Genomic DNA, 15,774 nt, shown 5'->3' with positions numbered 1-15,774 from the left:
ATTTATCCACAGCAGCAAAATTCAGTTTCACACCCTAATGCCAGCAAACCACAACTCTTCAGCTTGTAATCTCAATTGAACCCTTTCATAGGAACTTCATTTTCTCGTGAATTTATAGCAGTAAAAAAGACCACAATTCATTGGCAAGACACCAACTCAAAGTGCTGCAAAAAGTCTTAAGGAAATTTGCAATTTCTTCAGCTCAAACCATCAAATTCCAAATTCACCAAAATATTAAATGCATAGGATGCTTTTTTCATCTCCAAGAGCTTGCATTTATAACATCTTAATTGAAATGGCTTCTTCACACGAAACAGCTAGTGGCTTCATGTTTACACCTTTCACTTCAAAGGCTTCATGTTTACACTTTTCACTTAAGACATATTTTGCTTTTTGGTTGCACAATGATGTTCTTTTAATTTAATAATTACAGCAAGTATTACAATAATTACTTAACTCATAAAGTTATTTAATTAATTAAAACTTAATAAATAACTTTCATTATGCTCTTAGCCCAAGATATTTTCAAGGCTCCATCACAATATTGAACTAGCTTGACCAAAGGCATCACTGCAGTGCACTGCTAAAAGTGGAAACCAGCCCTCCTCACTTACTATAAATAGTAAGTTGATCACCAGAGATCCTTGAATCCAGTTGTTAGCTTATGAGGGTCACAATGATGCGCTAACATAATCAAGCTCTTGAAGCCCGCTAAAAAGGGGATATTACAGTCCTCCCTCCCTAAGATTGTTTGTCCTCAAGCAATCAGAATCCAATAGCTCATCGAACCCCAGCCTCCATCGGGATTCTACAGAAAAATGCATGTAATGTCCCTGTCATCACCAAATAATCTCTGTAAATCCAACACTATCTATGTGACCAAAATTGTCTGCCGAACTAAACTTGGTGTCAGTACTAGTGATGCAAAAGTTGGAACATTACATGGAAGCAACTCAATAGGGAGTCTAGATTTGCCCCCTTTCTCTATGCCAACTAAGCTATTATATAAACATTAGACTCAAGCACATACAAAAACTACACCCGGTAAATATCTTGTACATGAGGATCAAAGGTGAAACTATATGCACTCCTCATTGTATAAACCTCTATGAACTCCTCAATAAACATCTTGGTGGACTGGTGGAATCCCAAACATCATCCTCACTCATCACTTGAGGGAGACCAACATCAACCTCAAATACTGGATTATCATGTGACAAAGTACCATTGATATCAAACAAGGGATTGTTCATATGTTGATCTAAACTAGGTAATAGTAAACCATGGGAGACATCATGTGTAACCTGCTCCGCTTGAACTAAACTGTGCCTCTATAACTCCCCACTAACTATTGTACAAAGAGACGTAGTATGTAAACTCCCCTCTATGATACCCTACAACATATACCTCAAACTTCAGCTCTATGGAGCACACACTAAGGAAAAACTCCTCAATATCTTGTATCCATTGCATCGCTAGTACAACATCCATCCCTTCCAAGTTGTTCATATAAAAATCTGATTGCATCTCATAATCACCAAGGAATAAAGAGAGATGTTGCATGGGCTTGGTATAGGTGAGGGTGTAGGCATCTACCACCCTGATTTAAAACCCAGGAAACTCCTCCACTTGAAGGTCACATCGGCTAACAAAACCCTCATGTATGAAATTATGTGTGGCCTCGGTGTCTAACATGGAAATGCAATGATGTCCATCAACCAATCCTCGCATTCTAAAAGTGGAGGGAAGCGGTACGATAGACAACACTGTAGGTGACAACCTGGCATCAGGACCAAACTCGGCAGGGATTCTCTGAGCATCTTCAACATCTGAACCAACTGGCTGTTGTAAAGATTTACCCTCAACCTCATCATGGTACACCCACATAGAATGCTTTTCTCTTCCCTTAGGCCTCAAAGGACTGGAGTGCTCTCTGTCATTAGGTTCTTTGCACCAATAGAAAATTAATATCCACAAATCCTCAAGAGTTGCCTAATCATGTTTCACAGCTGATTTTTTTTTCATCGGTAACTATGGGTGTTCCTCATTTGGAGGTGAAGTGGTAAGTTTAGGTTGTGCTTGCCTCTTAGGAGTTGAAAGCTCTATGTTCCTAGCCTTCTTGATGGACCCTTGCAGGAAAGGTGGATCAAATGCCTTAAGCCACCCTCTGAGTGGCTCCTGTAACCCCTGTTAAGTTGTAGTTACTGTCAGGCTAATATGATCATAAGATTCATTATTGATGGTAAATTATCATTAGATAAATATTCTTATATATATAATTATTTATATATTATACATATGGTTATACTAACTAATGATGATTAACTATAGAGACATGTCTCTTCCTCTCATATTTATGAGTCCTCAAATCTGCATTTGGAAAATATCTATAACAATGACAATATAATTACATTTGCAAAAACGATCCATGTCACTTAACATGGTATCAGAGCTAGACTGCACATGTAAGAAAATCATGAAGCAAAAGGTTGATGATTCTTTTCTATTTGAAATGTCTTTGGAGAGCAGTATGTTAAAAAAAAGGCTCAACATAAGAGAAGGCGCATCCGTTGAAGAAATTATAAGGGCCTAAAATTCCATTCTTGATAGTGATAGGGAAATTAGAAGCTTGTTGTTTGGTCTACGGTCTGAGGCATCAAGAGGGAAAGTTTGGCAATCATACTGAAGCACCCAAGCGGCAAATAGAAGAGATCCCTAGAACAAAATTGTAAATCAATCCAATGGATTAAGTCAACTATATGCAGGAAGAAATTAGTACATAGACTAGATCAAAAAGAGGGATTATCGAGAGCATGGAAGAAGGCATAACTGATATCAAGGAAGTCTCATCTTGATAAAACAAGGGCATACGGAGTTAGCCCTAGAGTTGAGGGAAATTATCACAGTAAATACCTTAAAAACAATATATCACTTTTTGTTGTGTATGAGGCATTAGTGGAAAACTTTGAGATCCTTTTGATCTTGACAGCAAGGGAAAAATATCATTACGGTAGTCAAGATGATGGAACATCAACCGTGTCCGATTTTAGGCAATCAATTATATGGAAAAATGGAACATTAAGAATACCATCATCAATTGATGACCCAATGATTAAGGAAAATATGGTACAAAAGGGTAGTCATGTGTCGATCCCACATTATGACAATGCTTGAATTTGGAAATGATGATTTACTTCATCTTACTTTGCAAAATATATTCCATGTAGGATTCTACCAAATCAGCAGTACAAACAGTGAGACCATTACAAACTGTTGACCAAAATAACACTGCTAGCAAAGGTGCTATAGGTGGCAACTTAGTAGGGCATTGATACAAACAGACAGGTCATCATACATATACTCCCATACAGTTGACCTTACATAACCCAATGGTACATAAATTGTGCAAGTTGTCTAAGTGACGCAACAATGCACAAACAACACCGATACAATAGTGAAAGGAAAAATATTATAACATAAATATGGCAGTCAAAGTCTCACCCACGAAAGTGGAGTTATATTCAAAAGAACCAATAAAACAATCGAAATAACATCTGCAATGAGTATACAAGTGACTTATCTGAAATACACCACGGTGTCCATACACATATGAAGACATTCGTGAACATAGACTTAAAACATCTTCAAGGAAATTGGTCTTGTACAATATCGAATGAACTTTGATAAAACAGTCTTCCATGCTTTCTTATTTGTAGATGACAACATCTAACATTGAGTCTTTTATTGATATCATCACAAGTTGATCGAGCTATTGTTCTCATCACAGATCATCCAACATATCAAGGCATCCAACATAAATTAAATCCATCATTAGCCCAGAAATAACGTGAAGTAAGTCAGGTAAAAGGCAACATGGACCAAGCTCCACGAAAGGAGTTATACGAAGTAAAATAGGTGGATGGTCTACATGTCCAAGTCATTGTTGTGAGAAAGACTATTTACAAAGGCATCGTATGCACTTCGAATGCATTTAATATCGAATACACTTAGGTCACTCTGCTGAAGCAAGCATCGAACTAGTAATACACCTACAATATAATGGAGACAGGGCATTATGAAAGTCAAGCATAATATCCCCACACAATCACCTCCTAATTATATTGAAGACATTTTTGTCGGTAAATGTATAATGTAGCCGATGGGTAGAATAGTATCCGAACGGGCGCATGACGCTTTAGTCATCCCTTCGGAAAGGTATATGTATATGTCCGAGATGGACTTTGGAATCATCGATGGATCATTGTAGTCATTGTAATCGGATTGTAATCAGCAAGTGCATGCATGAATAAATTACCTATTCTGCATTAAGTCGTGTTATACATGCGTTAAACTTCTTACCCTGTACGGTAAACATTTGGCGCCGTTGCCAGACATACTTGGAATGAAGGAATGATATGAAGATTAATGTTGAATTCGCCAAACAAGGATCGGAACAAGGTAAAAGATAAAAATGAACTAAGTATAGCAAAAGAAATTTTAATTTTAACACAGCAAGCAGAGCGCAGACAAAGACTTTAGCCAATTGTCGAGGGGCATCGAAGGGGTGAAGAGGCACAAATGGAGGGAGTGCACTCACCTAGTAGACTGAGGAGTGTCGAGGAATTGCTGAAAGAAACTCGAGAACGCTTGAATTTGGTGGAGGAAACAAGGGAAGAGTTCCTTAACCTATTTACGCTGAGGGGAGAGTGTCCGAACGAAAGGGAAACAATTTGCACGGCTCGAAGTGCCGAGGGAGCATGAGCGTGGAGTGATCTCTTCATTCTTGATACACTGGACGAACAGATACAGGCAGAGAATAGAACGTCACTTGAAGATTTCTCACCAGACAACGCGATTGTTGGAAACAAGGCTATTATACAGAACAACGCGGAAGTCCAGAACAGCACGGGAACACAGAATAGCACGGGAGTCCAAAACAGTGTGGGAACACAAAACAACGCGGGAGTCCAGAACAGCGCGGGTACACAAGTACCTCAAAATCAAAGGAAAGTAACGATGGCATGCCCTAAAGAAAAGTTACCCAAGTTTCACGGTGATGGTTCAGCAGACCCTATCAGATATTGTAAAACGTGTGAAACCATATGGACGGCAAATGGTGTGTCAGATGAGGATGATTAGGTAAGACAATTTCTAGCGACCCTACGGGGTGTGGCGATAGATTGGTTTTCTGATACTAGTCCTCAGAAACTTAATACATGGGAGAATGTTAAAAAAGAATTTATAGCAGAATTCAGATTGCTCCGAGATGATAATGAAATAGTGGCAGAGATATACAGCACCAAACAAGGAAAGAATGAGACGGTCCGAACCTATGCTAGGCGACTGAAAGAATTGATCGGAAAGATGGAGAGTCAACCAACGGATGGGCTGAAAAAACTGTGGTTCGTGGATGGGCTACGGCCGACTCTTAAAAAGAAAATGAAGATTGTACCACTGGCGTCATACACCGATGCGTATACTCGTGCCATGGATTTCAAAAGCGAACAGAAGATGAGTAAGAAGAAGAAGCATAAATCCTCTGATTCGGACGATTCATCCTCGGAAAGTAGTAGTAGTGATGAAGAATCGAACAAGAAGGTGAAAGCACTACAGAAAGACATGCTTCGGATGATGAAAGAATTCAAAAATTTGAAAAAAAAACCAGATACAGTAAAAGGAGAACTGTGGTGCATAGATTGCAAGGAGGACGGCCATACGAAGGGTTCATGCCCGAAGAAGCAGTTTTGTGACATCTGCCAGGTGGCGGGGCATTCCCTGAAAGAGTGCCCGTTTAACTTGAAAGCAAAAGAACACCAGCAGGTGTTACTAATGCAGGAAGCGTCGAACAATAGCAATAACACGCGCAATGACGCAACTTCAGGTGGCTATCAAAATAATAATAGACGCGGAAGGGGTGAAAACAATAACAATAACAATGGAGGTCGGAGTAGAATACAATATGATGCAAGTGGACGGCCGATGATATAGTGTCGGGCATGTAATCTTTGGAGTCACTTCGTGAGGGACTGTACTACGAAGGAGACACCGCAGCTACTGTGCAGATGGTGTGGTCCAAGGGACCGTGAAGATTCAAAATGTCCAAAGCAAGGTGTAAATTTATTAAGTATTGAAACATGTGATGAGAACGTGTTGGTGATCACGCAAGAGCAGGTGAGGAAAGAAAAATATTCGAATGCGGAAGAAGAAAAGGAGAGGTTACAAAAAGCCCGAACAAAGATAGAGAAGCAGATGAAAGCGGAGAAGTTACAAGTAAAAGACACTACTGAAACTCCGAAAAGAAACTTGGTGGAACAAAACATGGTGAAACAGATAATGCAAACGGAAATGCCAATTAAATTAAATGATCTTCTTCTCACCATGCCACAGTTGCGTACGACTATTATAAATATGACACCGTCCCCGAGAGTGACGGAGGAAGCAAAGGATAGTAAGGAAACAACCACGACAGCAACAACAGGCCCGATGTTATTAGCACTTACGACAGGTAGACACCCAGCAATGGTGGAGATGGGCATTCTCGGTACGGTGCTAACAGATACAATAGTAGATGGAGGATCGAGAGTGAACGTGCTGCCGAAAGATATCTAGAAAAAACTTGGACAACCAACACTATGGCCACCCACCTTTCAGTTACTTACAATAGATCAACATGGGATAAAACCCTTGGGAACATTGATGGCACAGCCGGTAACAATTGGGACACAACCATTTTTACTGGATTTCGTGGTCATTCCACTAAAGAGAAGAGGGTACGACGCCATCCTAAGACGGGGGTGGCTGGTGCAAGCTAAGGTAAAGCATGACTGGAAAAGGAACACCCTGTCCATGGAGAAAGGAGGTAGGAGATTTATAATCGATTTGCATACACAAATGGTAGGAGAAGAAGCAACGTCCTCGGACTTTGAAGGCGAAGGTGAGAGTGACGACGAAGGGAAAAAGATGATGGAACCAAATGAAGAAGGGGTGTTGAGATTAGGAGGGTCAACTGATGACGACCTAGATTCAGTAAACGGATTGCCACACTAGCAAATGGAAGACTATGAGGTCTTTCCGAGCTGTAATATGTTAAGGGTCGATGAAGATAAGAAAGAAGAAGGAAATGAATGTCCGAATGAATATACAGTATGAACCCCAAAGAACGAAAGATTCCACCATATGACTGCGCAGAAAGAAAGTGTTACGTCAAACCACAGATATAGCAGAAAGGTGCCGACAGCAAGGAAGACATCATTCGGTATGCACAGGAAACAAAGAGGAAGGGTTCAATAAAAATTGCAGCAATACGGAGTGGAGGTGTCATTGATAGCCAGAAGGGGCAACCGACAGAGTTCATGGTACCAAGTTTAAGGATAGCAATCGAGAATAAACTAGGCAACATGGAGAGCTTACGGGAGAGACTGTACAATCTGAACAAACTTGATGAGCAGCGGTTACAAGCGCAGTGGGCCATCAAAGTTACACAAGCAATGAGAAAGGCGTACCACAACAAGCACCTGAAATTGAACAACTTTCAACCCAGTCAGTTGGTACTGAAGTATAATGGACAAAATGAAATAAGGCCTGGAAAATTTAAAGTTAATTGGGTTGGACAATACAAGATACGGGAAGTTGGATATAACGGTGCAATTAAATTGTGGACACTAGACGAAAAAGAAATACCAGATGCCGTAAATGTATCAAAGTTGGAAATATACAGGGAGAGGAAGGATCCTCCGTGGGCAAATAGTTGAACGAAGAAAAGATGTCTGTAAATAATTTATATATGTATAATATTAAAGTTGAATATAGTTTTAAAATGTCAAGTGATAAACTGTAGTTGTAAGAGTATGAAGTAATAAAAAGAAGCATAAAGTAAATGTATTAAGAGGCAAATTTTTAAAGTAATCGGGAGTATAAGTCTGCCATACGGCCTTAGCAGAGACTATATAGAAGAGAAGCAAAATTAATAAAGCGAGTCATAAAATAAGAGAAGTCTGGAGGAAAAGGCCGTACGGCCTTGAAAAGAAAAATGGATGCAGTTAGATGATTGTACGGCTTAGTTAGATAGTCGTACGACCCCAAAAGAACTTATGTTGAAATTAAATAAAATATTAAATATGAAGAAAAGCGGAGTAAAGTTTTACATAACCGTACAGCCCAGATGACCGTACGGCCTCAAGGCTTCGGTGAAGGAATAAGACGTATGCCGTACAGAATAAGCAAGACTGTACCGTACAATAGAAAGGAGGACCGTACGGCAAATAGAAGGAATAAGCAAGACCATACAAAATAAGCAGAAAGAAGGAATAAGCCGTAAGGAGGCCCTTAAGGTCCTAAGGAAGGAAGTTCGAAATACAGGGGAATCATTGATGACCGTATGGCGTTTCGCATAATGAAAATAAAAAGAACATAAGTAAGGAATACCGTACAGTAAAGTAAGGAATAACAAAGTAGAAACAAAAAAGACCGTATGGCCTGTCCGTACGGAATGGGTGACCAAAGGAAAGGGAAGAAGAAGGTCGTACGATGTACGACAAGGGAGAAGCTGGGACAACCGTATGAATGGTATCAGGAAAGGAAGAGGAATTGTTGTAGCCGATTCACAAAGCAAGTCTATAGGAAAGAGGAAGTGGAAGAGAAACAAAAAAAAAACGACAGATTGAAACAGTTCGGATTGAGTAATGCATGATGCCAAAGGGAAGGGTAGACATAAGCAATTGCCAAAAAGAGTGTGGAATTGGAAGAAAATAACAGAAATAGTGTGTTCCATGCAATTTTGTGTGGGTTTCAGAGTGCTAATTTGGTGCTGCCCGTCGACCCCGTTGGGGGCATTGCCCCCTAGACCCCCAGCCGTTGCGGATTATTAGTCGTGGGAAGTATGACCAGTTAATGAGACTTGGAGCTGCGACTGTAGGCATGAGTGCTTGTGTGTCAAAGGTGGCACTCGGAGTAGGTGTTTGGGCATGAGGCCGTCTTGGTGGATGCATAGAGAGCTCGGGAGGAGCTAATCATCTAGTTGAAGGCAGTACGGCGACACTTGGCTTAGTGTACCCAGGAGTTGGAAACAAAGAAAGCGGCACGGGTGGCTATCAAGGTCAGCTAAGGAGACAGTACTATGTTAGCAGAGGCTACAGATGCAACGTGGTTGGGAGAACAGTTTGGTGCAGGCACGAGATGAATGTGAAAGTGATGTGACAGAAACAGATCTATCTTGTTGTAGTTAGTTAGTTAATGTATTTTGTTGTTAATTTGTCTCAGACATTTTGTAATTATCGTCCGGAGACAACCTTTTCTTTTGGGGGGGATGATGTTGTCGGTAAATGTATAATGTAGCCGACGGGTAGAATAGTATCCGAACGGGCACGTGACGCTTTAGTCACCCCTTCAAAAAGGTATATGTACACGTTTGAGATGGACTTTGAAATCATCAATGGATCATTGTAGTCATTGTAATTGGATTGTAATTAGCAAGTGCATACATGAATAAAGTACCTGTTCTGCATTAAGTCGTGTTATACATGCGTTAAACTTCTTACCCTGTACGGTAAACAGACATGACTAATAGAGCGCCAAATCATGAAAAGATAGAGTGACGTGGAGTAGCCCCTTCATTAAGGTTTATGAAACCAATATACAAATTGACATTGAAGGAATGAAGGGAAATTACAAAAGTCATGTGTCAAAGGTGGCCTTGAAAGAAGGGTCAAGTCTGGCAAAGTGCAAGGTCATAACCTAGGAGCATGTCAAGATTCAAAGAGACCACCTAAGCTTATGGAGGTATGTCAAAGGACACCATATAAAGTACACCTAACTCTCCTTGTTATTTCTTTTAGCTATATCAAAATAGATATTATGAGTTTGAAATATGTGTGTTATAATTCATACAATTTCATATATCTACATAATGGTTAATAGTATTGAAAAGATACTGTGCTCATAATTTATGTGGACCAATATTTCTCCAGAGGGAAATAACTATTTTCAAATATTATGATATTTTATAATATCCTAACGACATAGTTTTGAGTCTAATCATATCTTACTATGATTATCTTCTAACATGATTAAAGGTTGTTCTCTCTCGAGGAGTCTAATAATGGGAGTAAATGATGGATAAAACTATAAGAATCTTTGTATCAATTATGTAGTGGATAGGGAGTGTACACAGGGGTAGGAGTAAATCACTCATGTTGGGAGTAAGAGAACTCCACATAGATCATGTCCAAACTCGAGCAGCTGTAATTATACCATCCACTACATGATTTGATACTTAGGGATTATGGACGTGATCTAGAATTATTAATAGAATTTAGAGATGATAATTACAAGTTGGTTTAAATATGGTTCATCATGTCAAGATTTGACTTCTAAATTCTTTTTGAGCCGAATTAAAGGGGGGGGAGTCTTTGTATCAATTATGTAGTGGATAGGGAGTGTACATAGGGGTAGGAGTAAATCACTCATGTTGGGTGTAAGAGAACTCCACATAGATCGTGTCCAAACTCGAGCAGCTGTAATTATACCATCCACTACGTGATTTGATACTTAGGGATTATGGACGTGATCTAGAATTATTAATAGAATTTCGAGATGATAATTACAAGTTGGTTTGAATATGGTTCATTATGTCGAGATTTGACTTCTAAATTCTTTTTGAGCCGAATTAGGGGGGGGGGGGGGGGCATCTTTGAGATTGCAATACTCAATTATTTGGGATTCCCATAAGGATGACGTGGTGTGAATTTCATATAATTTTAAATGTCAACTATAATTTGCATTAAGATGATAGAAGAAACTACAAATCACACTTCTCACATACATCGAAAAGGATACCATTAGGATGAAGCTTGCCATCTTTAATGTGATGGAAAAAATGTTTGTTGATAAAAGATCAGGAACTTCACATTGTGGGGGGGGAATGATAAACAATGTTCCATTCCCACTTTAAAGGGGAGATGTTCCATTCATGTGTAGATAAGTATTTCTTATCTTTGAGTATTACATTCATCTACTCTCCATATTTTTTTTGTAATTTTATACATACTATAAGTGTTATTTGCCTTAATCTTTTCCTTTATGTATGAGGATGTTCTTGCAGGAAAAAAAATTGGTATTTTACACATGCTACTAGATTTTGTGCAGAATGATAGTAGCTCCAAAGACCCTGATGATCAAGATTGATAAAATGAGGCTCTTGAAGCAAACATCTTTGATGATTAAGATTATGAGATTCTTCTACATTAAGAGGGAGTATGAGACTTCTTTGAAGGCAATGTAGGAGCTTATAAGATTGATACTCAGATGGAGTCTAAAAAACATGTATGTGACTGCATAATTTTGATGGGCCTACTCCTATATATGTCATGAGGAAATAACGACTTATCATTGAAGGTTGAAATATTAATATCAGATTTAGAGATAGTCCGAGAGGCATCCTTGGGTGAAGAGAGTCTCAAAGGGAGTAACTACAAGACCTAACTTCCAAGATCATTGTTCAGAGGGAGAAATTTTGAGATGCAATCCTTTGTGGATGATATCTTCTCTATCAAAAGAAGTTCTAGAGTGAAATTCTTTGTAATGTGCTCTCCTCTATGAGAGAGAATCTGTGGTGAAAACCTTGTTTGTTCCACCCTCTAGTAGCAGCTATGGTGGTTCCTCCCTCTGACTTGGTTCATGGTGGATATAATGTGAGTTACTAAATGATGTTGTTGTGATTATGTCATGAAAGGTGACGATCTTTCATTGATGTATATATTTAGAGGGGAGCTATTGAAAGGTGACGATCTTATCAATAACTGGACCTGCTATCATAATAGACTACATTAAGTTGTCTCAAAGTTCCAAAAGTTATGATAACAAATAGAAGGTAACTATTGTAAGGTGACGATCTTATCAATAGTTAACCTATCTCCTAACACCAAAATGTGTTGGAGCAAGTGTTATCTTAGTTCTTCGGGCCGAATTTTGCCGAACACCTTGATAACCAACTTAACATGGTTATTCGAGCTGGATTTTGCCGGACACCATGAAAATTGTTATGGTTCTTTGGGCCAAATCTTGCCAGACACCATAACTTAAATCTATTATAGACCACACTTAAGGTGGTATTTAAACTTATATTAAAGTTATAGAAATTACTTAATTTCCCTCTTTGCTAAAAGAAAAAGTGTTGAGAAATTTAGCCTCATTGTAAATTGTAACCAATTCCATATATATAATATATGTGTGTGTTGATGGATTTATGTTGATATCCTTAAATATGCCATTCTAGGAATATCATATTGAGATGATATCTCTTTATATACTCAAGAACATAATATGTTCTATATTAATCCTTTTTGACTAAGAGGGAGTGTTAAATTGTAGTTACTGTCAGATTGATATGATCATAAGATTCATTATTGATGGTAAATTATCATCAGATAAATATTCTTATATATATACATATATATATATATATATATATATGGTTATACTAACTAATGATGATTAACTATAGAGATATGTCTCTTCCTCTCATATTTATGAGTCCTCAAATCTACATTTGGAAAATATCTATAACAATGACAATATAATTCCATTTGCAGAAACGATCCATGTCACTTAACAACCCCTTTATAAATAGCATAGCCAAGTGTTTCTATGTCACATTAGGAACCATGACAAAGAATCTCAGAAACTCACTAATGAAAGACTCTAGGCGACCTATCTACCTAAGTTGAGCAAGATCCTGGAAGCAAGTTTCTAGATCCTTACAAACTCTTGGTAGGATATAGTTTGGTCATGATCTAAAGTGACCAACCCATGGTACCACTAGTCATGAGCCATACCATCCAAATGCAACATAGCAAATTGGATAGCTTCCTCCTCAGACATAGAATGCAATGAAAGATATGTTTCAAGCTTGTAAACCCAAGCTCTAGTTGTTACCTTACCACTTACATCAAAATGAGTCAAAGTCAACTTGTCGGTCACCTATTTCAAATCATTGTGTCTACCTTTGTATCCCATCAAGTCTATCTCCGTAATGCTCTCTCTTCTGGGTCATAAACCTATCAAAGTTCAAGTTTTGTTTCACCCCCTGTGGTAAAGCATCCCACTTTGCATATAGAGCCACCACAGCATCAACAAAAGGTGTTGCCTTTGTCTCAGCAGTAGCCTCATCTAACTCAGGCCTCAAGAAAGTAGGCTGCCAAGGCCTGTCATGTGTATCTGTGAGATCAACTTTATAATCCGGTCTATAATCAGCTTCAGACCTGTGTGTACTCACTAAAACACTCATATTGCTCCTGTCTCTACTACAATCTCTAGGTAATGAAATGGATTGTAGTGAATTAGAAAGCTGCTGCAATACATTAGCAACCTGATGTTGACCAGCTGCCAATTCACGCTGACCATCTGCAATATTCCTGAACAAATCCCTAGCCTCTCCATCTTCATCATTACTTGTATTACCATCATCCCTATCACCCATAGCGCCAAACTGATGTCGATATCACCTTCACCTAGGGATGGGGCTCTACCTCTGCAAGTGTAGTGAACACTTGGAATGAATCATAGCGACTGCATATCTGAACCCAGTTTCCCCAAGGATGAGAGGAAACCGCTCCGATGCCACTGTAAAGAGCCCTATTGGCTCTCACTCAAACTATGCTGATGAACGGTTTTTTTCGTGTTTTTGAAAATTTATGATTTTTTGTGTTTTTCAAATTTATTTTTTTTGCTTTTTCCAGATTTTTGAAGAAACAACATTGCATAGAAAATAAATTGCGACTTTGATATGCAGATATATATAATGCAGAGCTTTGAAATCAAAACGCAAGAACCTGATAAGCCATTATGCAACGGTGGAATTTAATTGTGGAGTAACCGATCATAGATTGGTCCTAATAGTGACATGGACTCTCCAGCAGCAAAACGCAGACCTGCGAATGGGAAATGTGGGTCTATATGAACAGACAATGTCACTATAATACTGATCACAGCCCTATGATTGTTGACGCTGCTTCTCAATATATGAACGCAGCCCTTCTCCCATTGATTCTATGCAATATAGATGCCAATACGCTAAATGCCTCTGAATTCCCAGAATTTTTAGGCATCCCTTCACTTGACTATTCTCAGCTGAGAAAATTAATTTCCAGCCAATACAATCAATCCACAACAGCAAAATTCAGTCTCAGACCCTAATGCCAGCAAACCACAACTCTTCAGCTTGTGATCTGAATAGAACCCTTTCCTAGAAACTTCATTTGCTCGTGAATTTCCAGGAGTAAAAAATGAACACAATTCATTGGCAACACGCCAACTCAAAGTGCTGCAAAAAGTCTGAAAGATATTTGCAATTTCTTCAACTCACACCCTCAAAACTCCAAATTCACCAAAATAATAAATGCATAGGATTCTTTTTCTATCTCCAAGAGCTTGCTTTTATAACATTTTAATTTAAATGGCCTCTTCTTCACACCAATCGGCTAGTGGCTTCATATTTACACCTTTCACTTAAAAGGTTTCATGTTTACACTTTTCACTTAAAACATAGTTTGCTTTTTGGTTGCACAATGAGGTTCTTTTAATTATATAATTGCACCAAATATTATTATAATAATTACTTGACTCAAAAAATTATTTAATTAAGTAAAACTTAATAAATAACTTTGGCCAAGAAATTGTCAATACTCCATTAGAATATTGAAATAGCCAAACCCAAGGCATCATCATGGTGCAATGCTAAAAGTGAAAACTAGCCCTCTAACTTACTATAAATAAAAAGTCAATCACTAGACACCCTCAAATCCAATTGTTAGCTCACGAGGGTCACAATGATGAGCTCACATAACCAAGCTGCTGAAGCCCGCTAGAAAGGGGACATCACAAAATGTTTCAAAAATAATTATTGCCAAGATTCAAACACCATACACTGCTACATATATCATCAGAATAACATGATGGTAATTAAAAATATCTTTCGCAGTTTTATTCAGATTGAACCCAAAACTATGCACCACTGAAGTCTGAAATATTAAAAACCTTTAATTGTTCTCCATGAATCAATCTCCAAGAGAAAAATTAATCCAAATCTCCAATAATTCACCTAGATTTTGACTTAAATGTCCCCAATAAGGCTCATGGATAACATATACCATAGTTCATATTCTCGCCAATATATCGGTAAAAAATTATTTTCTCACGAGAAGTTCCAGCTGGCGAGAAATTTTTTTGTGATTTTATCGCCATTTTTTGTGGACGAGATTTTGAACTTCTAATGGCAAGAAGTTGGTGATAACTTGGCGATATATCACCATTTCTCGCGATAACTTACTGACTTCTCGCGGGCAGCATGCCAGTAAATACCTGTGCACGAGAACATCATTTTATTATTTATTTGCTGCATTCAACTTCTTGTGTGGAGAAGGTTTTTGGAGCAGCACATAAGTGTTTGGCATTGATTTGAAGTGATTTCCAGTGGATTAGGAGCGAATTCAAAGCTCTTTCAAGCAAATCTGGATTCACAAGTTTCTCACTTTTTTGTTCTTTTGAATTAAAATTCTTTTTGTCTTCACATACTTGCATATCTTGCATCTAACTTAATTAAGACTCTAGGAATACCATTTGTAATGTTCTCTAATACGTTTTAGAGTGTAATGAAAAAGATCTAACACCATCTTTTTGCAATTTTTCCAAAAACAATCAAGTTTTTCTGAATAATTTCAAAACCTAAAGGCTAATAAATTTTTTGTTTTATTCTTTGATTTTCCAGCAAATATGGCTTCC

The 15,774-nt window shown here is 38.3% G+C and overlaps 1 protein-coding gene across 2 annotated transcripts in view; it reads right to left on the bottom strand.

The window, feature by feature from the left end:
- Positions 1 to 15,774, bottom strand: part of ZDS (zeta-carotene desaturase) — an 87,535-nt gene that overhangs the window by 49,326 nt on the left and 22,435 nt on the right. The window lies entirely within an intron of this gene.

Source organism: Cupressus sempervirens, chromosome 4 (genome assembly GCF_028749045.1).
Source record: "Cupressus sempervirens isolate cs-2001-9-10 chromosome 4, ASM2874904v1, whole genome shotgun sequence".
In the NCBI taxonomy this organism is placed as follows: Eukaryota; Viridiplantae; Streptophyta; class Pinopsida; order Cupressales; family Cupressaceae; genus Cupressus; species Cupressus sempervirens.
This window is presented reverse-complemented; position numbering and strand designations above follow the sequence as displayed.